The sequence below is a fragment of the Danio rerio genome, chromosome 17 (genome assembly GCF_052040795.2).
Source record: "Danio rerio strain M-AB ecotype USA chromosome 17, GRCz13ab, whole genome shotgun sequence".
Classification (NCBI taxonomy): domain Eukaryota; kingdom Metazoa; phylum Chordata; class Actinopteri; order Cypriniformes; family Danionidae; genus Danio; species Danio rerio.
In genome coordinates this window covers 43,770,784-43,795,937 of record NC_141037.1, presented here as the reverse complement: position 1 = coordinate 43,795,937, position 25,154 = coordinate 43,770,784, and the positions used below count along the sequence as shown (strand labels likewise).

The following is a 25,154-nucleotide window of genomic DNA, read 5'->3' as shown; positions in this document are numbered from 1 at the left end:
TTTGTTCTTAGTGCAGTCTGCTTTCATACTGCAAAGTTTGTAACAAGAGCTAAAACAAGTCACGTGTGAGTTAACTCTTCTTACACTGATCAGAGTTTTATGGTTTATTTTGTAGAGTCCCGCTCAACTGTCATGCTTCCTTATTTTAATTTATGGCAATAAGACCTTATAAGCGGAAATCTGCGCTTTAATTTTGAATGGTGACACCCACAGACATCGTCACCAGATATAAATTAGAGGTAACATTCTCTCATACAGAGCCCTTGGCTATACTGCAGTTCGATCAATGTTCCTAACTGATTAACAACTCTTGTTAATAGTTCAGCATGCTTTCACTTTCGTATTTACTCATAATTCTCTCTTCATATAGACAAATATTACATATCCATAATACAGTGATATAGCTGGGCTCGGATTGTTTTGCTTTCTCACTACAATCGATCTGCTCCAGAGTTTGTTTCAATCGAGGTGAGACCACCTCATTTAGACGATCTCGGACCTATTGATTTGGTGCAGATCAGAGCACAATTGCTGGTTTCACATATAATCCAAACAAACCGTGCTAACTTGGCATATGAGACAGGTTCTGAAACAAAAGACTAGGTGTGCAAGCACCCTTAATTGTAAGCATAGCTTTCAGCTACAGAGTGGAAACTTTAACCGTAACAATAAAACAAAACCGGATGAGGTCACCAATGTCATCTGAGATGTGTTGGTGGGGATATATCCAAGTAACAGAAAAACATTATTAGGTGGAAATCACCAAGGTGTTTCAAGAGAGGTGAACATTTCCAAACTACATTGAATTGATTGATGGCAACCATGGTGTTACAAGATTTATCAATTCACACACTATAGTCAATTTGGAATTAGTTAACCCAAGTGACCTGTTTCCAGTTTCTGATGTTGGAGCATTCACAAGAAATTGTCATGGAGGAATATTTCCCTGTTGCTCTTTAGGAAAAAAAGGGTTTTGCATTCTGTTGGACACCTCCCTACCAGGGACAGAAATCCTTGGGATTATGTCAGAAGAAAAAAAAATGATGAGGCCCTATCCAGGACACCAGGTCACAGAGTAGAGGGTGTATGTATGACTACCGTTTGTCCCGGGCAGACGAGTAGTGGAGAATGCCTTTGGCACACTCTCCAATCAGTAGCGAGTCTATAGGTGGGTGATGGCTGTTACACCTGAGATAATTTTAAGGCAACTGTAAAAGCCACAGGCATTCTGCACAATTTCCTAAAAATTCATGGCAAATATTGTGGGGAGAACCATGTTGGAAGAAGTACTGCATGTGACTACCAGGAGTCTTTGCAAAAGTGATTAAGAATGGAGCAAACAGCAATAGCAGCAGACTTGCAATGTCTTATGGAGAAAGTGTCAAACCTTTCTGGGTCCAAGTTTTTTAAAGAATCTTCTGCATTGCTCCATTGGTTTAATTAAAACAAATACAAATAACAGTACTACACAGTACACATACACACAGCATTTGTATTATAAAAAGAATTGCTGTCACTTCAATTTTTAAATACCTTTTTTTTTCTGAATAAAATGAGAAATTTAAATGATTGGATAATTCAAAATAAATGCCCGGTCTTGGACATTTTGGCTAAATAATAAAAACTGATACCTAACAAAAACAACACATTTCTAAGCACAATAGTTTTAATAACTCAATTCTAATAACTGATTTCTTTTATCTTTGCCATGATGACAGTAAAGAATATTTTACTAGATCTTTTTCAAGACACTTCTATACAGCTTAAAGTGACATTTAAAGTTTTAACTAGGTTAATTAGGTTAACTAGGCAGGAGAGGGTAATTAGGCAAGTTATCATATAATGATGGTTTGTTCTGTAGCTTATATATATATATATATATATAACCGTCACCTTGGAATTATTAGGTTCTATCTGCATTCAGTATGTGTGTAACATTTGTTTTCTTAAATAAAAAGTCTTAAAATGTAAACTTTTTTTTAAATACATCCCATAATGTAAATAAGTTGTCATTTAATAAGAATATGTCAATAACTACATTTTGACAAAAATGTCACCTTATAATTTTATAAATTCTATAAATTGAGCTCAGGTACATTCTGTTTCCCCTGATCATTCTTGAGATGTTTCAGCAGCTTAATTAAAGTTCACCTGTGGTCAATTCAGTTGATTGGACATGATTTGAAAAGGCATACACCTGTCTAAATAAGGTCCTAGGGTTGACAGTGCATGTCAAAGTACAAACCAAGCATGAAGACAAAGGAATTGTCTGAAGACCTCTGAGACAGGATTGTATTGAGGCACAAGGCTGGGGAAGGTGACAGAATAATTTCTGCAGCTCTGAAAGTTCCAATGAGCACAGTGGCCTCGATCATCCATAAGTGGAAGATGTTTGGAACCATCAGGACTCTTCCTAGAGCTGGCCAACCACCTAAGTCTTAGTCAGGGAGATGATCAATAACCCAATGGTCACTCTGTCTGAGCTCCAGCGTTCTTCTGTGGAGAAAGGAGAACATTACAGAAGGACAACCATCTGTGGAAATGTGGAAAAAAAGTGAAGCGCTATGATTATCTTCCGGATGCACTGTGTATATTCATATATGTGTGTGTGTGTGTGTGTGTGTATATATATATATATATATATATATATATATATATATATATATATATATATATATATATATATATATATATATATATTGTTGCTTTTCTTGTAATTACAGTGCAATTCAAGTGCTCTTAAAGTACCATTCTAAATTGTATGTAGCTTTGAATAAAAGCTTCTGCTAAATTAATTAATATCCTTCATTTTGTCTCAGTATTAAAAGTGTAGCTTATGAAAAGTATTAAAAACATTGTCACTTTCTATCATATGCTGTCAAAAGGCAGAGCATTTCTAAATGATCTCCTATAAACTTAAACTTCTTTTGAAGTTATTAGCAAAATACTCCATGCTTAGAAACTAAATGAATCAGTTTGAAACACCATTACTCTGCAATTTGGTTATGGATGCACACATTTCCCTTGAAACAAAAGGAGATTCAACCACTCAAGCATTATCTGATATTTGCTTTTTCAGAAACAAGTGACAATGCTTTATTGGCATTTGAAGCTTGTTCATTTTGTATTGAAATGTTCTCATTGCTTAATGTGACACCGCTAAAATTAAATCTGCTTAAATGTTTTATAAACCATGCATTACTTTAAAATTCAAGGAAGAAGCCATGCTGTGCACAACCTGGCTTAAACGTCCGAGGATACAATGTACAAGTTTAAGGTTCTGAATTAACTTCACTGTTTAACCAAGAGTTATTTACAGATGTAGCATCTAAACATCATTCAAAAACTTAGCTTTGTGTTCCTTTACCCTTGGGCTTTCACTTGGGGTGTCAACATTAATTCTGTAGGGTGTAGTCTGTAGAAAACTGACCACATTTTTGTGTGAAGAATCATAACTGAAGCTGAAAACAAAATGGACCTTGAACAGTTCATCAGTTGCCGCTAGTGGAGAGGATTCACAGGGGATGAGCTTTTTGTCAAGCACAATGAAAAACTGACTGATGGCTTCCTTGCTGCTCCCAGAAGCAAAAATGAATGGTTGACGATTCTCTTCTGTCTCAAGGTTTTCCTAAATACTAAGACATGCCCAGCTGAAGGGAAAAATCTGTAACACTTTATACAAACTACACACTATAAATAATTTATTAAGCATTAGCAAATAGTGAATTCATTATCTGTTAAGCCTTAACTCTAAGCGTTAGTAAGCAGTTTATAACTGCAGCTACAAATGCTTTATTCTTGACTTATAAGCACCTTTATGTGTTTAACAATTGTAATTTCATACTTAGTTAATGATTTATTTTTCATTACTAAATTAAGTATCTCATTATTTACAAGCCATTTGTAATTAAGAGTAGTTGAGGGTTTTTAGGATCATTCAGAATGAGTTAGTAAATGATTAATAAACTATTTATCAACATTTATTTGTCTTATTATTCAGGCATATATTAATGGTTACTATGTATATTAATAAATGCTTTATTAACTCAACTTCATCTAGTTTTGTGACCTAATCTAAAGTGAGGACTATTTATGCTTTATAAATCCCTTATAAATGACAAATAAAGGCTCAGTTAAATTCTAAACAGGAAAAGTTAAATTATTCCTACCTATTCATTTAAAGACACACAAATGAAACTGTACTTCAAACGAAAAATAAATCTTTGCAACCTAATCTAAAATAAAATAACTGTAAAGTTTAAACATTGCATCTTACATTATTATATTGTTGTTGTTGTTTCATCCAGTTTTATATCGTATTTTGACACTACTGTTATTCAGCAACTTTTAGACTTTACATTAATTTTAGTTTTTAGGAAAGATTGCAAGGATTATTGTTTATTTGAATCTGAGCCTGTAATAGTCATTTATAAGGGATTTATAAAGCATAAATAGTCCCCACTTTAGATTAGGTCACAAAACTGCATGAAGTTGAATTAATAAAGCATTTATTAACATATTAGTTTACTATTAGTATATGCCTGAATAATAAGAACTATAAATGCTGATTTCAATAGTTTATTAATCATTTACTAACTCATTTTGAATTATCCTACCAACCCTCAACTACTCTTAAATACAACTCGTTTGTAAATAATGCAATACTTAATTTAGTGATGAAATATAAATCATTAACTAAAGTATGAAAATACAATTATTAAACACAATATATAGGTGCTTATAAGTCAAGAATAGAGCATTTGTAGCTGCAGTTATAAACTGTTTACTAATGTTTATTATTGTAGAGTTAATGCTTAACAAATAATGAATGCACTAGATGCTAATGCTTAGTAAATGACTCAAAGTGTGTAGTTGTTATAAAATGTTACCGAAAAATCCAATAATGACAAATTAATAACTATAGTATTATCCGTTAATATTAAGGCTACATAATAAATCAAAATGGAAGGCTGCAGTTCTTGAGGCACATCTTAAGGCTGATGTATTCAAGACACATCGCAAGTGCACTTGGGTTCACACAGTGAATGTGACATAATTGTGGTATTGGTAAAAGTTCGCTTATCATTTCAGCTGGCTGGAATGTTTAGAAGTAAATCTCCAACTGTAGTGTACTTGTAGTGTAGAGAGAGTGTACTTACAGTCACACCTCGGGTGTGGATAATCATTGACCAGATACGTTTGTCCAAATAGCCATTACAGATAGGCATTCATTGATTCAACAATAAGAGGCAATACAAAAAAGAAGTGCTACTTTTACAAAGGAACTGTCAGTCCTCAGAGAATTAAAAGCTAGAAAAAAGAGGGGGGCAAGGGGACCTTTAAGTGCTTAATTGTTCAAAGAATAGATGAGTTTTTAGTTGATGTTTAAGTAACACCATCAGCAGTCCATGTTGAAGATCATTCTATCAAGGAGCATTGAATAAAAAGGTTTTGAAAGATGCATTAGAACCTCTCTGTGATGGTACCATGAAGAGGTGCTCACTTACTAACCAGAGGTTGTAGACCTTCAGAAGCCAGTGGAGGTGAGAGAATGCAGAGCCAGTGACTGTTCTGTAAGCATGCATCAATGATTTAAACTTGATACAAGCATCAACTGGTGACCAGTGCAGGGAAATAAAGATTTATATTACATAAGCTCCCTTGGGCTCATTAAGGCACTGATCTGTAGTGCTGTAGTGTACTGGATCATTTGAGATCGTTGTGTTAAAGGACACAAGGTTTATCATTAGGTTTAAGATTCTCTGTGTTTGTGTGGGTTTCCTCTGGGTGTGCCAGTCCAAACACGTGCAGTATAGGTGAATTGGGTAAACAAAGTAGTCATAGTTTATGAATGTGTGTGTGAATAAGAGAGTATGGGTGTTTTCCAGTGGAAGGTTGCTGTCACACAGAGGCGTTTTTAGGGTGTGTGTGAAACAAGAAAAAAATAAATGATGGCTCAGCCGACGTAGCACTATGGTGCAAGGTGCGTTTATTTACAGTGCAAAAGTGTCCAATCCAAAAATCCCAAAAATAAAGTAGACCAAAAAAAAAAAATAATAATAATAATAATATTTTATATATATATATATATATATATATATATATATATATATATATATATATATAGAAACAAACAAACAACAAAACAAACAAATAAAAACAATAAAGTAACAAAATAATTATATACAAAATATTTGCTATCCAGAATTTTCAAACCAACCATTCACACCTTCTAACTCCTACAACTCCCACCCTGAACTGAGCACAAGTCACTCTATTTATAGTGAGTGACTCCGCCCAGTTTGGATTAAACTATATTGAAGGTAAGTATAAGATAAGTATGGACATAAACAAATCTTTCAGGTAAGCATTTCACACTTTCATACACTTCATTTGTATTACCATATAACTTAAAACCAAAATTATTAAATCAGCATTTTCACATGTCATGAATACTCCTTTTTTCCATTGTTTTCCCATTCTTTTCATCCCCCACATAAAACACATAGTCTCCCCCGGGTGCCAAACCACTCATCGCATGCGCAGCGCATCACTGTGCATAAAATGCAGCGCATGACCTTTTTGGCCCCTTTTGCCTCCCGTAGCCGCGATTGCGCAACCCGGAAGACAGACGCAACAAGACGAACAAACACAAACGGACACACAGGTAAGACAAATGTATGCGGTGTGGTTTATGGCGTGTCAGAATATGCAAGGATTAATGGAGTATATAATGTGTTTGTGTGTGTATGTGTTCCATTACAGTGCAATCTTCCGTGTGTACCCGGTAGATCGGCTGGTGGAGTGAAGGTAAGTTATGTGTGTGTGCGTGAATACGTGGGTGCACAGCTCTGCCGCAGGCCAGTGACAAGCTCCTTTGTCACAGTTGCAGATGGAAAGGCATCCATCGCATACAATTTATGCCAAAGTAATTGGCATTTCATTCCACTGTGTGTGGAACTTAGGTAAAGGATAGTGAGTGAGTAACAGAGTAAGTAAGGGTGCAAGATTACAGCCAGAAGAGTTTTACAGTAGTCCAGTCTCAAAACAAAACCAACTTGGACTACAAGTTGTGCAGCATGATCTGTTAGAAAGGGTCTGATCTTTCTCATGTTGAAAAGTGCAAACCTGCATGATTAAGCTGTGTTAGCAATGTGCTCTTTGAAGGAAAGCTAAAATCACCCTAAGATTACTTACTGAGTTAGATGGGGTAATGGCAGATGTTCCCAGATGGATGAAGGATGTGTGGAGTTGCAGTAAAGACGAAAAGTTCTGTTTTTGCCAGGTTAAGCTGTAGGTGATAGTTTATTGATCTATGCAGAGATAATGTGGTGTAAAAAGAAAATAGAAGTGGGACCGAGAACAGCTCTCTAAGCTTTGGATACCTCTCCTCTCCAGGCAACTCTGAAAGATTTGCTGGTGAGGTAAGACTCCTACCAGCTGAGCGGTGATCCAGTAATGCCCATTAAGGAGAGAATGGACAGTAGAATATGCTGACTCACCATATAAAAAGCAGTAGACAGGTCCAGTGTATGTTGAACAGATGATTTGGAAACTGTTTTCGCAATAACCAGAACTGTAGTGACTGAGAGCAGAGCAGTCTCAGTGAAATGTCTAAAATTGAAGTCTGATTGGTTTGCATCCAGCAAACTATTCTGTGTTAGAAAGCTGGAAATTTGGTTGAAATCAGGCCTTAGCAATGTTTAGCAATAAAAGGAAGAAGGGAAACTAGTAATTGTAATTTTTCACTATTGAAATGTTGATTTTGTATATATATATGTATATATATATATATATATATATATATATATATATATATATATATATATATATATAGCTTAAAGGGGCTAATCATTTCGACCTTAATTTTCTTTTTTAAAAATTAAAAACTGATTTTATTCTAGCCAAAATGAAACAAATAAGACTTTCTCCGGAAGAAAAAACATTATCAGACATGCTGTGAAACTGTTTTCATGTCCCAAGCGTTTCTGTCACTCAAGATCATGTTGTTGTGGTCCTAACCTCTAATCACCACCTGTTCCACAATACACCGATTCCTTTATGCTCCCCTTGCAGGTCGTGGGCCTCCGAGAGGATGGGCCCATGTGGCTTCTTCGGGCTAAGCCTGGCTGGGCTTTGTATGAAAAAACTCGGGCACCAGGCACTTGCATATGAGCCCCAACCCCAGGCCTAGCTCCAGGGCGGGGTCCCGGCTGCACCATACCGGGCAACATCCTGGTCCTTGGTGTTTTTGTACTTAAAAGGGGTTTTTGAACCACACTTAGTCTGACCTATCACCTAAGACCTTTTTGCCTTTGGAGACCCTACCAGGGGCATTAGCCCACGACAACAAAGCTCTTAGGATCACACAGGCACTCATACCCCTCTAGCACGATAAGGTGGCGAATCATGTTTATTCGCAAATGATGTTCTGTTGGCTTAATCGAAGATGGACCTTCAGCATGCACTGGGGTGGTTTGCTGGCAAGTGTGATGTGGATGGGATGGGAATAAGCACCTCCAAGTCCGAGGCCATGGTGCTCCATTGGAAAAAAAAAGAGGGTTTGCCATCTCCAGGTTGGAGGAAAGTCTTTAACCCAGGTAGAGGAGTTTATTTATCTTGAGGTTTTGTTCACGAGTGAGGGACGGATGGAACGTGAGATTGACAGGCAGATTGGTGCAGCGGCAGCAGTAATGCGGTCGATGTATCGGTCTGTTGTGGTAAAGAAGGAGCTGAACTGAATGGCAAAGCTTTCGATTTACCGGTCAATCTATATTCCTACTCTCATCTTTCACCATGAGCTTTGGGTCATTACCGAAAGGACAAGATTTTGGATACAAGTGGCTGAAATGAGTTTCCTTCACAGTGTGGCAGGGTGCACCCTTATGGATAGGGTGAGTAGCTCTGAGATCTGGGAGGAGCTTGGTGTAGAGCCACTGCTCCACATCAAGAGCAGTCAGCTAAGGTAGCTCGGAGATCTGTTTCAGTTACCTCCTAGACGCTTACCTAGGGAGGTGTTCCAGGCATGTTCCTCCGGAGCTGGAGGAAGTGTCTGAGAAGAGGGAAGTCTGGGGTTCTCTCCTAAGACTGCTGGCTCTGTGACCCAGCACTGGAAATTCTGTCGAAAATGAATGAAATGAATAATGTATACTGTGAAAATTGCCTTGCTCTGTAAAACATAATTTGAGAAATATTTAAAGAGAGAAAAAATTCAAAGGGGGGCTAATACTTCTGACATCAACTGTACATACTTTTTTTTCAGGCTTGGCAGCAACTGAGTATATTCATTCGAATGTACCTTGAACACCTTTACCAAAAGGAACTGAACAATGTATCCACTTTTAGTTCATATGGAATGCAAATGCCAAAATACACTCTGCGGAAGCAATCCCAGCTCCTCAGTGGAAATATTCAAAGTTAAAGCTAGGTAAATAACCTCTATGTTCACATTTTGCATTCATTTGATTACTGCATTGTGCTCCTTTGCGATAAGCCCCCAAGTGCCCAAGATTCTAATGCTTAAAGAAAGAATAGTATTATACCTCCCACTGACCGCATACAGACAGCCATTAGCAGAACATTCATTGAGACAATATCCCACAATTTATTAAAGCACAAAGAAAGGTTTGTGGTTTGATTGCACCTAAATGTGGTGGAGTTAAAGTGTCTGGGAGCACATTTGCAGGAAATGTTGAAGCTTTTTAGGTCATTCTTCTTGGTCAAAAACATTCATTCTAAAAAAATCAGCAACACATTCATATTTTAACAAATGACCAGTCATATACAAAAAATAAATAAATAAATAAATGAGGTGGCAGTAGGTTAGAATAGATTATTTTGGAAAGTATTATTTAAATCGCTCATCCATCAACACTGAGATTTCAGTACAAAATTATAATATTTTAGCAGATTGAAAGATTCATTCTTTAAGCATAGAACTGCAATGTTAATAATATTTTCTAAAATGCATATAAGGCGTTCTTTGCAGATTTATCCAAAATTATTTTAAAAGTAAAGAAGCTGCAACCTTATCACGTAAAATAAAAATTGAATGACGTCTTAACTTTTGTTTAATATAAACTCAATTAGAACCACTTGTATATACAGTTGAAAAAAAGGAAATAAACCATTTCTTTTAAATGTCTGATGTCTTTTTTATATGATTGAGTCAGGGCTTTGTGATGGCCACTAGAGATGCGCGGATGGGCTATTATTTCATCCGCAACCGCATGACAAAATTCATCATCCGTCCGCCATCCATCCGCACTAACATTTTTGACCAATTTTTAAAACCGCACCCGCCCGCCATCTGCTGATTGGGCTCTTTATTTGAATGGCTTATTCGTTTTTATTATTAAATGAATGTTTCTTTATTGATCATTATATAATAATGACTTTAATGTAGACATGCAGTTAATCCAAACGTGTAAGTCATTAATTGACGACGCTTTGAAGTGACGCTAAAGATACGAGGACGTGTCTTTTCACTTGATTCGATTCCTCGGTCCTTGAGTCTTTTCCTTGCGTCTTTCCCTCGTAACGTTATCCCGTTGGGGTGGAAACACGAGGAAAGAAAGCAAGGAAAGGAAACGAGGATGCACAAATAAGAAATGAGAAGCACCCGAGCTCTCAGAATATCAGCAGTGAACTCCGTCTCCAATCGGCGCACAGGGACAAAAATAAATAAATAGCCTAAATTAAACGCACTGTACTATACAACTTTTTTTATTGTAGCCTAATAGAAAACGCATTGACACATCATTTCAACATGCTGCTATTTAGCATACTACTAAATGCCTATTTCACTTTATTTTTTAGTAAACAGATAGAATAATAATTCATTTACATTATAGCCTAATAATGTTTACATTTGTAGTTGTCCATAGCAACCCCAAAAACGTACCTGCTTGCCTTGCACTTATAATTAATGGGCACAGTTTTTCGACTTTTTTTTTATTTTTTATTTTTTGCTGTGGATGTTATTGAGCTTGTAGAAATCGGAAACAACACCAGTTCTGCGACAAGATGAACCTTTATTTATATCTCTATCAGACAATACCTATTTTATATGTCAAAAGAAACAACAGGCAGTAAAAAAATATTAACATAAATATCTTAATGTAGGCATAGGCTATAGTCGCATGCTTTGGCAAACAGTTGAAAAATGTTTTAATAAAAACGTCATATCGTGCCTAAGCCTTGTAGGGTCAGTCACCCCCACAATTAGAAATTAAATTAGAAAAATAGAAATGCCATCCCTCTTTGAGCGAACATAAAGTCTGACCAGGCTAAAGTGCATGTATGACAAGTGCCCCAATAACCCATGGACTTAGGATCATCCCCATTCTCCTCAAACTTGAAGCATAACGAAATACTACGCCATTAAAGTTGCGACAAAGAAATTCTGGCAAAATAACCTTAGCCTCGGAACGTAAAAGCGAGGCCAACATGTCTAGAATAAAATAGGCTAAACCAATATGAACGTAAAACTATCAGCTGACCGAACTCAAACGTTTATATTGAACATATGTGTAGCCTAAATAACATAGGCTAATTGGTTTAATATGCCTGACCTTGGGTCTAGCTTGATTTTTTTCTTGGCACTATGCAGGAATAAAATAGCATCTGTGTCAGGATTCAGACGGGAGTGCCTGCATAGCCACTATAATGCGCCCTGCTGCACTGAAGGAGCGCTCGCTCGCAGCACTTGTTGCTGAAATGCATAGAATTCTCTTGGAATGGTGCTGTAGTCATGGGAATGACTGGCCTTATTTCTCCCAAAAGGAAAATAGATTTTCCTCTGCTGATCCGTCTATACGGCAGTTTGTAGAGAAATTCTTCTGTACACTTCATCCAGAATTAGTGTATCCGATTCCTCCTCCCATTCTGTGAAGTCAGTCTTAGGCTTTTTTGTTGGTGCGCCAGCTATGCCTATAAAACAGTTCAACCGCCCGCCACCTACCCGAATTTAATTAAAGTGTTATTTTTTCGTAACATCATCCGCCCGATCCGCGGTTTATCCGGATCTCTAATGGCCACTCCAAAATATTCACTCTGTTTTCCTTAAAGCACATTTGAACTAATTTGGCAGTGTGCTCAGGGTCATGGTCTGTTTGGAAGATCCATTTGTAACCCAGTTTTAATTTCCGGGCTGATGTCTTGAGATTTTGCTTCAGTACTTCTACATAATGTTGTTTCTTCATGATGCTATCTACTGTATGCTGTGAAGTGGACCAGTCCCTCCTGCAGCAAAACAGCCGCACAACATGATCCTGCCAGCACCATACATTACAGTTGGGATGGTGTTCCTAGGCTTGTAAGCTTTCCCCTTTGTTCTCCAAATGTAACAATGGTCATTATGGCCAAATAGTTCAATTTTAGTTCCATCAGAGCATAGGACATGTCTCCAAAAATTATTCTTTTTCCCAATGTAATTTAGCAAATTGTAATCTGGCTTTTTTGTTGATTCTGGATTGTTGATTTTTCCATGTTTTCACACAAGGAAGCTCAAGTGTGTTTGAGGTTTTCCTTAAATGCTATTCTGTTGTGCCTCCAATTAACTCAAATGTTTCAATTAGCCAATCAGAAACTTTCAAAACCTTGATACCATCCTCTGAGCTTTTTTAGAGGCATGATAATGTTATTGCATGTAAACTTGACTTTCAAGAAAAGCTATAACAATTTCTCAAAATTCATCAAACTCATAATTCTGCTATCAAGCTTAATAGAAACCAAATTGATAATGCTAACTTACCTAAAAGAGAAAAAGTTTAGTCACATTAACATCTGACTTTTTTTTTATATGGTTTTGTTCCTTTTTATAAAGTGTATGTAAACTTCTGGTTTTAACTGTATTATATAAAGCCCACATATAACAAATCCACTAAAAGGCAGAAAATGTTACAAGTTACATAAATTATCTAAATATTTGCATTTTTACATTTACATTTGTGTTAATAATATTAATGAAATCATTTCAAAAACTCAGTAAATATATTTTTACACATATTTACATAACAAAATAAAGCTATTGAAAGATGAGCTTAAAGGTCTGCAAAAATCTGAGTGTTCTGAAAGTGCAGATTCCATCTGAGCCTACAAATAGTTATATGTATTCAGCTCATTACTGTATCAACTGTAATCCTTTAGCTTATAATCCCTTTATTTATCGAGGGTCTCCACAGCAGAATGAACCGCCAACTTATCCAGCATATCTTTTACACAGCGGATGCCCTTCCAGCTGCAACCCAGTACTGGGAAACACCCATACACTCTTGCATTCACTCACATACACTAAAGCCAATTTAGTTTATTCAATTTACATATAGCGCATGTCTTTGGACTGTGGAGGAAACTGGAACACTTGAAGAAATCCCGCGCAAACACGGAAAAGCCATCATGTCGCTTCAACTGTACCATGTTAAAAGGTAAAAAAAAAAAAATCGACAAATAAAATAAAATCAAACTTTTTTTTTTTTTTTGAGACACAGTGGCGCAGTGGGTAGTGCTGTCACCTCAGCAGGGTCACTGGTTTGAGCCCCAAATGGGTCAGTTGGCATTTCTGTGTGGAGTTTGCATGTTCTTCATGTTTGCATGGGTTTCCTCCAGGTGCTCCGGTTACCCCCACAGTCCAAAGACATGTGCTATAGGTGAATTGAATAAGCTAAATTGGCCATAGTGTACAGTGCATCCAGGAAGTATTCATAGCGTTTCAATTTTTCCACATTTTTTAATGTTGCAGCCTTATTCCAAAATGTAATACATTCATTTATTTCCTCAAAATACCCCACAATACCCTATAATGACAAAGTAAATAGATAAAAGTAAAAATATATTTTTGAAATTGTTGCAAATTTATATATATATATATATATATATATATATATATATATATATATATATATATATATATATATATATATATAAATAAATAAATAAAGAAAGAAAAATCACATGTACTAAGTATTGACAGTCTTTGCTCAATACTTTGTTGATGCACCTTTTGGCAGCAATTACAGCCTCAAGTCTGAATATGATGCCACAAGCTTGGCACACCTGTCTTTGGGAATTTTGGAGGTTGGATGGGAAGCAACAGTGTACAGCCCTTTTTAGATCTTTCCAGAGATGTTCAATAGGGTTTAGATCTGGGCTCTGGCTGGGCCAGTCAAGGACATTCACAGAGTTGTTGTGAAGCCACTCATTGATATTTGTGGTGTTTTGGGTCATTGTCCTGCTGGAAGATGAACCGCGATCACAGTCTGAGGTTAAGAGCACTCTGAAGCAGGTTTCCATTCAGGATATCTTTGTATATCTCTGCATTCATCTTTCCATCTATCCTAACTAGTCTTTCCGTTCCTGCTGCTGAAAAACAACCCAAAGAGAGAATTTTGTTTCTTATGGTCTTAGAGTCCTTCAGATGCCTTTTGACAAATTCCGATGAGTAGTAGCTTCCGTCTGGCCACTCTACCATACAGTCTTGATTAATGGATTACTGCACAGATGGTTGTCCTTCTGTAAGGTTCTCCTCTCCCCACAGAAGAACACTAGAGCTCAGACAGAGTGACCCTTCTACCCCGATTACTCAGCTTTGATGACCGGCCAGCTCTAGGAAGAGTCCTAGTGGTTCCAAACATCTTCCACTTATGTCACTGTTCTCATTGTAACTTTCAGAGCAGCAGAAGTTTTTCTGTAACCTTCCTCTGCCTTGTGCCTCGAGACAATCCTGTCTCAGGGGTCTACAGACAATTCCTTTTTCTTCATGCTAGGTTTGTGCTTTGACATGCATCGTCAACCCTGGAATCTTATATAGACAGGTGGATGCCTTTATAAATCATGTCCAATCAACTGAATTGACCACATGTAAACTCCAGTTAAGCTTTGGAAACATCTCAAGATTTATCAGTAGAAACAGAATGTACCTGAGCTCAATTTAAAGCTTCATGGTAAAGTCTGTGAATACTTATGTACATGTGATTTATTTCAGGTTTTTTATTTTTATTAAACTTGCAACAATTTCAAAAACTCTTTCTTTCATATTGTCATTATGGGATATTGTGTGTATTTTCTAATGATAAACCATCGATAACGAAAGACAAGAGTTCTTTATCTGGGCCAGTGTTGTGCTGACAAACATCATATTAAAAATGGTCAAAAAGAGCTGAAAAGAACGATTAAACAGAGTAAGTCCAAATACTGACAGAATTGAAGAACAAAACACTAACTGCAACACTCTGGGCCTTTAAAATGGGTTGAAATCTTTGGCTGGTTAATATACCATTAAAGCTAGCTGTTCCAGGTCAGATTTGAATCTAAATGAGGTCAATCAGTATTTTGCAAGGTCCAGTGAACTAGATTTTTCTGCTTCCCATGATGAGTGCATCTTTTATGAGTAGTAATATTGAGTGAATTCGTATCAAAGTGAATGAGGTTCGCCAGCAGCTAAAGTGTCTTAAGGATAATAAAGTTGCAACTTGTGATGGTATTAATCCAAGAATCTTGTAAATGTGTGTTGATTAGCTGGGTTCTGCTCTCTATTAGATTTTTTTCTCTGTCTTTGTCTTCATCAAACTATTTCTCATGTGGAAGACATCATGTATTGTTCCTATTCCAAAGCATGGTATTGTTGTTCATGGTGCTAACAATTTGAGACCCATTGCGTTAACAACACATATAATGAAATGCTTCAAAAGGATCATTCTCAGTCATTTGAGTACACAGGTGTCAGTTTTTCAAGACCCTAAACAATTTGTTTATAGAAAGCACGTAGGAGTAGTTGATGCTTTTATTGTTCCATAGTATTTATAGTCATTTGAAAAAAAACAGCAGAGATTTTTTTTCTAGCCCTTTTAATACAATTGAACCACATGTTCTGGCTGATAAATTAATACTTTTTATTAATTTACACAGTACAACAATAAGATGGATTTTAAATTATCTTTTAAAGCAATTTGTTAGGTTAGGTGACAGATTGTCTGGCATGATAATGACTAAAACAGGAGTTCCACTAGGTACACTTTTCTCCTCTTTTCTATTTCCACTGTAAATGTCCGACTATGGGCAAGCTCAGACATCATGTTGTTTACAAAAGTTCTCAGATGACACTGCCCTTGTGGGTCTGATCATTAAAAAAATGACAGACCATAGAAGAAAAGTTTAGCTTTTTGTCAAATGGTGTGATAAAAACTTTCTTAAACTGAACGGAAGGGAGACCAATGAGCTACTTATTGATTTTAGAAGAAACAATGAAGAAGTCTTATCTGTGACAATTAATGGGCGGAATATAGATATAGTTCAGGTTTACATATGGTGTCTATTTTGACTAACATAGGCTAATTTTGAAAATGTAGCCCATATTTTTCTGGAGATCATGAATTATGTGTCCAGAGCTACGTATGGCTGCGTTTCATTTTTAAAACAAAAGCTACAGAGCGGTATGTTGCCATTCCTTTAGTTGCTGACCACTTATCTCTATATGGACAGCCTTCTTGCTGTTACAAGTTTGCCCTGTAACTCAACACACAGAGGAGAGTTGACCGCAACAGCAGGGTTTGAGTCCAGTGAAGAATGGTTCCAGAGAGCAGATAAGAAGTAAAGCAAAAAAAACAAAAAAAAAAAAAACAAAACTATCAATGTCAATGTAGTAAAATCTGAAAACGCGGTAAAAATCAGGGGGCTTTTCTTTTTCTGTGTTGCTTTTCAAAATACTGCGGTTGGGTATAGGGAAGAGGGTGGGCAAGTCCATTTGTGTTTTTTTAAAAACCCTATTGGTTGGGTTTAGGGAAGGGGGAGAGTAGGGGATGGGTCAGTTGGTCAGTCAGTAATACAGTCAGTTGTCAGCGGCCTCTGGTGGATTTACATGAGAACACCAGGTCTGAATGGCGAGAGAAATTTTAGATCTGAAAACATGTACACATTGGCCTCTGGTGGACTCGCGAAAAAAAAAAAAAAAAACATTGCTTCTGTTGCCGTCTCCAGAAATGTATATCATGGAAAATAATCAGAATGAGCCTTGGTTGATTTTGATAGTAAACTAAACTGAAAAAAAACAGGGAGGTAGTCAAGAAGGCACAGTCAAGACTTTTTTAAAGGAATTTGGTGAAGGGTTACATGGTTGCTCAGTGGTTAGCACTATTGCCTCACAACAAGAAGGTCGCTGGTTTGAGTCCTGGCTGAGTCAGTTGACATGTCTGTGTGGAGTTTGCATGTTCTGTCCATGTTGCGTGAGTTTCCTCCTGTTTTAAAGACATACACTGTAGGTGAATTGAATAAATTAAATTGGCTGTAGTGTTTATGTGTGAATGAGCCTGTATGGATGTTTTCCAGTACTGGGTTGCAGCTGGAAGGGCATCCACTGTGTAAAACATATGCTGGATAAGTTGGCGGTTCATTCTGCTGTGGAGACCCCTGATGAATAAAAGGACTAAGCCGAATGACAATGAATAAATGTTCTTTTGGTATCAGTAGAAAGCTCTTGAATTTATTTATTAGGGAATTCTAAGGGTGCTGCTTCAGCAATAATTTGTTGTACCACTCAAAGTACAGCAAAGGTTGAGATTCCTGTTTCTCTACTCAGTACAGTTTTCATATACATGCAGGTAGATGCTTGCAAGAGCCCAATGCAATAATGTTAGATCTTAAAGCTTATAATAAAAGTGCTTATCCTCTGAAATATCTTGCCCTGATTATATCTAAAGTGCTCCTGCAAAGGAAGCTTATTTGATGTAAGAAAGTGCTGACAAGGATTTGCACTCTTTCGAACCTTTAAAGAGAAGAATGTATCTAATTTCACATGCACTAATGTTTAGTACTGGATATGTGTGTTGCAGGCACTGTATTACTGCCTTTACCTAATTGCTGTTGAGTGTATTCTGTGTACTAAATTTTTTGGTAGAGAAAGAGTTTTCATTAAATTTTGTGCAAAGAAGGCAAAATATTGCATTCATTTTATAACCATACACTGCTCTTTATCCAGGTTACACAACACGGCCTAGTATTAAGTAATGTCATTATACTGTTTGTGGGTGGGAAATTTAGTTACATAGACCTACACTGGTTTTTCAACTTCACAGCTCTTGGACAGGACTAAATTCTTTTTAGACAGAATGGACAGGCCCTTGTTACCACCTGTGTTCGTCAACAGGGGACATTAGAAGCTGTGAGCCACCAAAATGCAGTTAATGGATTGGATGCAGAGCATGGTGGCCCATCATCAACTCTCTAGGCCAAAGGCTTATTGGATACCAAACTGTACTGAGTTTGAGTGCACATCAGAGATTTACAGACATAGGCCTACACACACTCAAATAACTCTATTATAATAACTCATATAATATCTATTTTTTCTCGCTTTTTATACTTCTTAATCACTGTTTAGTAGCTTTTATTTCCTATCCTTTCCTTTATGTTTCATTTATATTCTGTTTTCTTCTCTGTCTTTCATACTCCTATGTACAGCACTTTGGTTGTTTTTACCCTTGCCTAATAAATAAATATTGCATTATATTGCATTGTATTATGGCATTGGAATGTTGCTACCATGTTTCTAGTATGGATTAGCATTTTTAGTATATATTAGAATGTTGTTAGCATGCTTTTTAATATGGATTAGCGTGTTAACATGTTTTAATATGGATTAACATGTTGTTAACATATTTATAGCAATAGAATTGTGTTAGAATTATTTGCATTAACATGTTGAAATCATTAACCGATGACAGTTTATGGGGCAATTGCTAGAGTGCAGTATCTGGTTAAGGTGTGGACAGAAAGTTAAAAGGTCATCAGTGATTTGTTGCTTCCTAGCCATAGTCTAACCCAACCATTACTTTAGCCCTAGCACCAACCCTATCTCTAATGCTAACCTCAACCATAACCCTATCTCTAACCCTAACCTTAACCCTAACTCTAACCCTAAAAAGATGAGTGGCAAATTCGAATTTTACCATGTTTTCCTCATGTGTTAGCAGACCTCTGTAAGCCAACTGCATGCACTTGTGGCAACATTTTTGTTTTGGCACACTAAAAAATGGAACACTGATGACCCATGTATCTCAACATGTCTTCTATCACAGGAGAGCACAAATGCAAGGCTAATACACACCGGGGATGCTTTTAGTTTGTGTTATTTGTCAGCTTTTTACAAGACGTTTTTCCGCATTCAAACCCAAGCGATTTTCACTGATGTCAAGCAGAATCAAGCAAAATCACTCCTTGATGTTAAATGGCGCTACACAACTTTAAGCTTCCAACACCCGCTTGTAACACAGAAGAAGAGAAAGAGAGGAAGTTCACACAATTGTTGTTAAAATTACTGGTGACTCGAACAGGCATATATGGTTCAAGTAGCAGCTCTAGCGATGAAGAAATGATTATTGTTCACAGAGCAATAAGCAGCTCCATGTGCATATTGCCTCTTGGCATTTTCTTCAATTCGCGTTTACATTGACAGTTTTGTGCTTTAGTGCCTCATAGTGCTTTTTACTGCAACTTCAGCAGCTGCGTGAACAAAAGTGCCGATCTGATTGGTGGAAAAGATTTTAACGCGGCGCGTCAAATAATAATAAAAAAAAAAATGAGCATGAGCCGTTTTTTTTTTTAAATGACGCTTTTGTGCCTGGCATTTTATGCGTTGGTGTGCACGATTACATTGACGCCCTTTATATGGTCACGAGCCGTTAAACGTCGACAGAAAACGGGAGCAAAAAACGTCTCTGTGTGATCGGGCTTTTAGTCCTGAAGAGCTGGTGTCCTGCAATGTTTAATTCCAACCCCAGTTAGACACACCTGAATAAGCTAATCAAGCTCTTTCTATATATATTAGACATTTTAGGCAGGTGTATCGAAGGAAGTTGGTAATAAACTATGACAGACACCGGCCCAATTGTGGCTGACAACAAAAGTGTCAGCAAAATCTCTTGCATATTTTTTAAAGTTGCATCACATTCACATTAGAGCTGCTGATTGGTTTGAATCAACTACTTCTGATGAATTAATAAACAGACATGCTGAAAAATCAAAGATATCACTGTGTACTGGCCGGTGTCGCTGGCCATTCACCATGCTGGAATTTACATAATAACCTCATCGCTGTGACAATGGTTAATTTTTTTTTTTAAAAAACCGCATGAACGAATTTGCTCTAAATAATGCAAAAAACCAAAACAAATTAATTGTTCATGAAATATAAGCTAGTAACATCCTAACAGTGTTTTTAGCAATGTGGCACATATGTATGTCAAAATCTCAAAAAAAAAAAAAATAGTGTGAGGGTTTTGTGACACTTCAACCTTAACCCTAAACAAAGCTGTAACCCTAACCCAGGCCCTAAACCTAACCTTAAACGTAGCCGAAACTAGATGTAACTTTAATGTTAATGCTAACCCTAAACTTAGCTGTAACCCTAGCCCTAACTATAACCCGAACCCTATACCTAGCTCTAGCCTTAACCTGAGCCCTATCTCTAACCCAAGCCCTAACCCTAGCCCATCCTTAATCATAGCTCTAACCTTAATCAAAGTCAAAGTCAGCTTTATTGTCAATTCAGCCACATGTACAAGACATACAGAGAATCAAAATTGCGTTACTCTCAGACCCAAGGTGCTTAACATTAATATAAAAAAAAAAAAAAAAAAAAAATATATATATATATATATATATATATATATATATAAAATAGTAGAGTTTAACAAAAAAATAAAAAGAAAATTTACAGTATATACATTGCACAATCCTAGTTATAAACTTAACCCTAGCCATAACCCCAACCATGGCTGTAACCCTAACCCTAGCTGGAACTATAACCTTAAACTTGACTAGCTGGAACCCAACCTAATGAAACCTTAGCTCTAACCCAATCCGTAAACCCATACCAGGTGTTAACCCTTACCCTAGCCTAAACCCCATCTCTGGCCCTAACCCTTAAGCTTAGCCCTAAGTATAACCCTACCTGTAACTCTAACCCTAATCATAACCCTAAATCTAACCTTAACCCCAACCGTGAACTTACTCTAACCTAACCCTAGTCATAATCCGAACCCCAACACTAGCTGTAACCTAAACCCAATTCGTAACCCTAACCCTAACCCTAACCCTACCTAACCTACACCATAACAATAACTGTAACCCTAATTCTGACCTTAGTTGTAACCCTAAGGCCCATTCCCAATTCTACGCCTTAGCCCATATCCTGACCCCTTAATTGGTGTCCCAATTCTTTTTAGTTTGAAGGCGTAGGGCTTAGGGCAAGAGGTTGATCGCCCTTCGAACAAAGATTATTGAGGACCACACTCAAAACCAAGGGCTAAGAAAATTTTTCAGAATACACCAGCCACAGCTGCACCCGGAAGAAGATAAAAAAAAAATTAGTGTTTTTGTCACTATTACGTATTTTTAGAACAAACAAGCATGTATTAATATATTCATAATCCTGTATGTATTTTACCGTCATGCTTAAAAAAAAAAACATTTCTAAATCTAAAAACCGCTAAATTTTGCAATCTATTATCCTTAATAATAGCTCCTGTATAGCAGTCCCACAACATTCTGACACTCGATGATGCTCAAATACCCTGTCAGAAAAGTCTAGTGGCTGGGAATGAGCTTTTTACAGTGTTTGGGATAATGTTAATGTTGTTTTGGTTCATTTACATAGATGAATATGGCCACTGTGTAAATGCACATTATAGTTACGATTTTATTGCTACAACAGATGGTTACGATAACATAACATATGCCTTCAGTGATTTCCTATAGATAAATACCAAAAAATAACACAACTGGAATAACTACAGCAGTCACAATCGTGTGATCTCATATGAAGTAAGAGATCGTGATGGCATATAATGATGTGTGCAGGTGCTGTAGCGCTGTCCCAATTCTTAGAGCTAAATTTGTAAACCCTTCCCCTTAACACTCGTTTTAAGGGCCAAGGGGAAGGGGTAGAGGTACAAAAATAAAAATGGGATTGGCCCTAAGTCAAGCCATAACCCTAACTAACACTAATGCTAACCCGTAACCCTAAATTTAGCTGTAACCTTAAGCCTAGCCATAACCCTTACCCTGCCCTAATCCTGTCCCTAAGCTTAATCCTAGCGTAACCCTAACCTAACCTTAGCCCTAGCCATGACCTTAACCATAACCTTAGCCCTAACCCTAGCTGTAACCTTAAGCCTAGCCATAACCCTAGCCGTCACTTAAATCTTAACAATAACCCAAGTCCTAACTCTCACACTAGCCATAACCCTAGCCTAACAATTAATCTAACCTTACCCTGAACCATGCTGTAACCCTAGCCCTAAACATAACCTTAATCATAGCACTTAACCTAACCATAATCAGAGATGTAACCATAACCCTATCCCTAGATATAACCTTAATGTTAACACTAAGCCTAAACTTAGCTCTAACCCTAGAATTAATCATAACCCTGGCCTTAACCCGAGCCCTAAGTCCAAACCAAACCCTAACCCTAGTTGTAACCCTAATCCTAACCATAACCCCAACCCTAGTCATAACCCTAACCATAGCTGTAACCATAACCCTGACTCTAGCTGTAACCCAAATCCTATTCTTACTTTAAACCTATTTCTAAACTTAATGCAACCTTTACTCTAACTCAAGCCTTAACCCAAAACCTAGTGTTAACCATAACCCTAGCCTAAACTCCAACTCTGGCCAGAACCCTAAACCTTAACTCTGGCTTTAGCCCAAAGCATAACCCTAGCCCTAGTCATAACCCTAAATCTAACGTTAGATTTAGGGATCTTATAGTCTTAACCCTAACTCTATCCTTATCCTTAGTTGTAACTTGACCCCTAACCTTAGCCAAAACCTTAACCGTAAACTTACCCTAACCCAAGTCATAACCCAAACCCTAACTGTAACCTAAAACCCTATCCATGACCCTAAACCAAAATTTAACCCTAACCTTAGCCATAACTCTAACCCTACGGTTGTCTTGGAAAAACCTGAATAATGTCTGAAGAGCAGATTGAGTTTAAAGCCGCTATCAGGCTGCTTTATGCGTATCTTAAAGCGTTTCACCACGCCATAACCTTGAGAGAAGGGCAACTAAAAGGTCGACCGCCAGTCCGGTTGCAAAGAATGTCCAATTATTTGGCAAATATGGTACGCCCAGCGATCCCAACTGAGAGTACTGAGTTGGGGTTGCTGGGTAACGCCAAGAACTGGCTGCACACCGGGCTGGCGATCCTCAAGGACCATTATGAGGAACACCTTGCAAAGGCTATTAGCCAAATTAAAAAACTGAACGAGGCCAGGGGGAGGGAAGCCTGGCAAGTAGCCATAAAGTGGGCCAGAAAGAACCTGAAAATGCTCAAGAGCAGCACAATCAGAGCAGCGACAGAGGAGGTAGAGAGTTTGCTGAAGGTCAGGAGGGGAGAGGGGGAAGGGGTGGGTCAGACCACCAGTGCTTCTCCTTCTCCCTCTCATTCCGAGGGTTCAGTTCCAGTGGGGGGACCAGACCGGGAGGAGAGGCCAGATAACTCCAACACGGTACACGAATCAGATGTGAAGTTCCTAGAGATCCAGGAACCAGAAATTAAAATAGATTCGATAAATACACCGACAGTGTCTAATACCAAAAATCCTTCCCCACAGATCAGGAAGGCAGAAGGAGGGAAAGCCACCCACAAGACCTCTGTTTCCCTGATCCCCAAAAAGTCAGACTCGGTGGGGGGTCCTTCTTCTGCGGGGGCCCGCTCTGGGGGGCACTCCTCAGGTGGTGTTCCTTCGAGTGGGACTCTCCGGAGGAAGGTTCTCACCAGAAGAGACTCTAAAAGGAGGGATAGGAGATGAAAGAAGACCAAGATTACACTGTAATTTTATACAATAAAAATAAGAATATTATTATTATGATGGTTATTTCTGGTATAATTTTCCTTTGTTTGTTAACATCCATTAATCAAGCCAATTGGACGTAGGGGTCCTTTACTTTTCAGAACTTTTAATTTCACAATTGTTTGAATTTCTTGGGGGAATACATGATGAGAAGGGAATTATAACACCCTTATAGTTCCCAAATCTGAAATACCCATCAAAAACCAGTTCTAATGTTTGAAATATACATGAAATACCTTAATAACAATAGTCCATCCTTTATCACTAGCATTTGGGACCAATTCCGTTTCCCCACAAAAAACAGATACCGGTAATATATTATTTCTTGTAATATTAATTAAACAGGAGGATTTGGGTCCAGATTTATAAAGAAAAACGTTATGATAGGACCGTTCCCAACCCTACTTACTCAGAACCCCTTTCGTCTGGGGATTTATGTGGATTTCTAGATTCAAAGTACAGATTTAGTAGATTTACAATACTCCTTTGCCCACCTCTGGGTCCTTCCCATATTTATTGTGGAAAGGAACCCAGAGGAAGGGGCGCGAACCTGAAGCCCATAAAGGCTGGGGATACGTGGCCCATACAGGCCTAATATCCTTTGGTTCGTTATTCGGAGCTAGTTCAGGAATAAAACATCCACGCTAGAAATAACATGCAAGTAAGGTATTTTACCTAAACATAGTTAACGCAAGAAATATATATATATATATATATATATATATATATATATATATATATAGATATACACAGTTGTTTGTTTATCCTTTGACCTATAACTATTTTATTGACTAATTGTAACATCCATCATAATAATAATAATTTTCATCCTGGTCAATTGATTTTTAGATAAGTTTAGATAAGATCTCCTTCAATTTGATTTTTCTGGAAACATTTCTCTGGATTTAAGTCTTAAGGATTTAAATTTTATAACTGGGTTTCTCCCTTTTTCTATGAACCGAAGGTTTCTGGTCTGGTCCTCTCAATTGGAGTGGAGGAAATTACTAAACCTAAAGTTAGAAAGAAACGGTCTAGAACCTATTTGAATTTGGTCCCTTCCTTGATTCAATCTTTATACCTATCCCAAAACAAGTCTGAAACCTACGGGTGTTTTTAATAATCTCATCACAGAACATCCAGATTTATACACCTCTTGGTGGTCAAGTTTATAAGTTTAAGTTTCTCCTCTTGCCCACCCCCGGGTCCTTTCACACATGTTTTGTGGGAGGGGACTCAGGGGACGGGGCGCGAACCTGAAGCCCAGAAAGGCTGGGGATGCGTGGCCCATACAGGCCTGG

At 37.5% G+C, this 25,154-nt stretch overlaps 1 long non-coding RNA gene across 1 annotated transcript; it reads left to right on the top strand.

Moving 5' to 3' along the window:
• The first annotated feature begins 6,587 nt into the window (after positions 1-6,587).
• Positions 6,588-11,221, top strand: LOC141378443 (uncharacterized). Its single transcript, XR_015513713.1, has 3 exons — positions 6,588-6,667; positions 6,766-6,810; positions 8,077-11,221. It is a non-coding gene; the product is annotated as an uncharacterized LOC141378443 (long non-coding RNA).
• Positions 11,222-25,154: the final 13,933 nt, after the last annotated feature.